Source organism: Tenrec ecaudatus, chromosome 12, assembly GCF_050624435.1.
Source record: "Tenrec ecaudatus isolate mTenEca1 chromosome 12, mTenEca1.hap1, whole genome shotgun sequence".
NCBI classification, from domain to species: domain Eukaryota; kingdom Metazoa; phylum Chordata; class Mammalia; order Afrosoricida; family Tenrecidae; genus Tenrec; species Tenrec ecaudatus.
Window position 1 is genome coordinate 121,344,813 of NC_134541.1, and position 3,249 is coordinate 121,348,061.

At 41.8% G+C, this 3,249-nt stretch overlaps 1 non-coding gene across 1 annotated transcript; it reads left to right on the top strand.

Moving 5' to 3' along the window:
* The first annotated feature begins 209 nt into the window (after positions 1–209).
* On the top strand, positions 210–316 carry LOC142423546 (U6 spliceosomal RNA). The gene has a single exon (XR_012779176.1). It is a non-coding gene; the product is annotated as a U6 spliceosomal RNA (small nuclear RNA).
* Positions 317–3,249: the final 2,933 nt, after the last annotated feature.

Below are 3,249 nucleotides of genomic sequence, written 5' to 3' on the forward strand. Positions count from 1 at the left end.
TCCCAAATTGACACCAGATTATGTAACTACTACACATAACTTTGAAAAAAGTTCCAGTTCTTTTATGGTATCCCCTTGTAGACAAGTATTGAACATATGGGCTAATATCAGACTTATGGGCTTGATATTAACTGGGCTGGGATGTTTCCTCAATATACAGTTACTCTTCTATATAAAGCTCTCTCTTACACACATGTAAGATTTGTGTCATGCTCGCTTTGGCAACACATATACTAAAATTGGAACGATACAGAGAAGATTAGCATGTCCCCTGCGCAAGGATAACACGCAAATTCGTGAAGCGTTCCATATTAAAAAAAAAAGATTTGTGTCTCTATAGATTTGTTTCTCTAGTTAACCTGATGAATAAGTCTTTTAAGTGGGGGAGGTGCAGAATAATACAAAACAAAAAGAAAAGGAAAAAGGGGGAAAATGGTAAAAAGAAGAGAGAGATCAAAGATAATTATTTTTTTTTAATTTTGAGGGGAAAAGGGTGCTGTTTAGTTGTGACCTTCCTTCAGTCCAGGGTGTTGCAGTTGGTATAGGTGAGAGCAGATGCTGGAACAGACGTGCATAGTGAGGGCGGTGGTCAGCAGCAGTGGTGGCCGGTAGTGGGGGAGCACAGGACAGTGACCGCCAGCACCTGGAAGCAAGCTTGGGGCACATCATGAGCAGCTTTTCTCCTTTCTGCCATTTTTATGCCCCCCCTCCCCAATCTGTGGGGTGTGGACACCTAGGTACACTTAGTATGTAAGCTGTTCTCCAAGTTTTCAGGGATCTTGGCTTTTCCTTCACACCGATCTTCTCCTGACTGTACAGATGATCTCTCCTGCTTGTATCTGAGTGGCCATCTTGACTAGAAGTCTGTTATTCCTTTCTTGATGCACTGTCTCCTTGGAGACGTGAACATGTGTCGGTAGGAGTTGTGCTGAGCACACATCTCATAGGCTGTAGTGAGACAGAGCCTGGGCACTATTCCTACAGGGAAAAGACAACGGACCTGTTGTTCCTATAGAGTTTATAGCCTAGGAAAGCCAATGGTACAGTTCTACTCCATATAGAGGATTTCTATGAGTCAGAATCTACTCAACAGCCCTCCACACAACACACACACCCATATATGGAAACATTTTAACTGAACAAAATATTTCCCCCTGTGCTTTCTTCCTTAAGATGACCCCCTTTCCAGGTGAATTCTTAGTCCTCAGAACAGGTTTTATAAAGCTCTCTCTATTGAGATTCCAAAGCTACCTTATCTCACCGGAAACTCAGTAACAACTGGGCTTATTATCACTATAGGATCGCATTACATGTGAAATGACGAGTTATACTGGATCTGTCAATTTGTTGTAGAGACTTGCGTGTGGCTGTAGGTTGGAGGTTTTGCCATCAGTGTTGATATTCTCGTAGGGTCACCCAGGATGCACAGGTTTTTTCAGAGCTGCCGGACTAATGCAGACTAGAAAGATATGGAAATTGACTTCAGAAAATTAGTCAATGGAAATTTTTTTTTTAACAAAGTGGACATCAATTTTATTGGCACATAAATTACATATCATGCAATTCAACATCTCAGTTGTTGAGACATGTCAATGAGAATTATACAATCGATGCCAAATCAATCTTCGTGCACCCCTGCACTCCCACGGTGAATTTGTCAATGGAAATTTTACTGAGCACCAGACATCGGAAAACACTCAAAATGGACAATGACTACAATGACTCAAACATATCACTTATCATGATGTGATCATTGAATACAAGGCTTGCCACTCATGAAATCCAACTTGATGGCCACCAACAATATTTGAGTTTAAAAAGAACTCAGGGTAGTGCGATATAATGAATTGTTTCATATGGCTTGTCTAGCCTTAGCCGCTTTTGCTCTCACCAAACAACCTTTGTTTTCTTGATCGTTCTGGGTAAGAAGAGGAAGAATACTAATGTTTCAGTTATGAATGATTGTTAATCATTATTAATAGGGGTAATTGAGGTTGTCATCCTCCTTAGTATAAAATGAACCATCTCAGAAGGATCTCAATATACCACTGTGCTAAACAGAGCTGACTAGAGAAACAAATCCAGTGACATTCATATATTTGTAAGAGAGAGCTTTATATGAAAGAGCAATAGTGTATTGAGAACATATCCCAGCCCAGTCCAGATCAAGTCCACAAGCCCAATATTAGCCCATATGTCTCATACTAGTCTATACATTTCTCTTTAAATTCACACAGCACATGCAATGATGCTGAATGCAGGAAAGTCAAAGGCCAGTGGTGAAAGCATCTCAGCTCTGGTATGGGTCTCTATGTGGCTCTTCCAGCTCCAGGACTCTGGCTGCCATCAGCGTGGCTCCATGTGTCTTGTGTCTTGTCTTCAGGAAGGTAAAACAGAGAGAGAGTGTGGTCCTCTGCCAGGAGAAAAAGAGGAAGTTCCCAGAATCCTCCTGGTGGGTGTTACCTTTTGACTTGATTGACAGGTTAAACTCCACCCCTTTGCTCAAGTTGACAGATTATGTAATGCCACAACCAGCAGTGAGTGTGTCAAACCTCCTTGATCAAGGACACAGCTTTGCCACCAGAAGAGAGACAGAAGAACAGCAATAACAGAAACCAGGAGCTAGAGCATGAGACAAAGCAATACATTTTCAAGCCCACACAGCAAGTGAAGTTGATTGCATTGGGACAGGAGGCTGGCTTGTTGGAATAGAGTGCCACTGGGCACTTAATTGGGGGAGCTGGGTTTGCTGACCATGGAACTGCAACAAAGTGAGGTTTATAGCAGAGTAGCATACCCTTTGAACAGTTATTGGTAGCCCACAAAGAGCTTTGTTAAATTTCCTGAGCAGACCATAAACCAGGCCAAGAGACTGAGGATCAGCGATAGGCACTGCAGAGAAAAAGTCTATCTGAACGACTGTATCCTGAGCATTTCTTGCCCGAATTTTAACCTGTTAACTTCCCTAATAATCAAGATGATCATGAGCATTTTTTGTGAACCCCCTGTGGTCATTGAAATAAATTATCAAACTCAGCTAAAAGTAGAGCGTACGGTAGCAAGAAGAATTGTAGTCCAAATGAGTAAGGAAGGTTGGAAGATGGAGCAAGTCTGACCTTAACCTCATAGGAATTGTCCTCAGGCATCAGTCTCATCAGCAGATGCTGATGGTAATTTTCCTTTCTTTTTTTGTAAATGCAAGAAGTCAAGATACTCACTTCCTGTGACCTTCCCTCCTTCCTTCTTTCC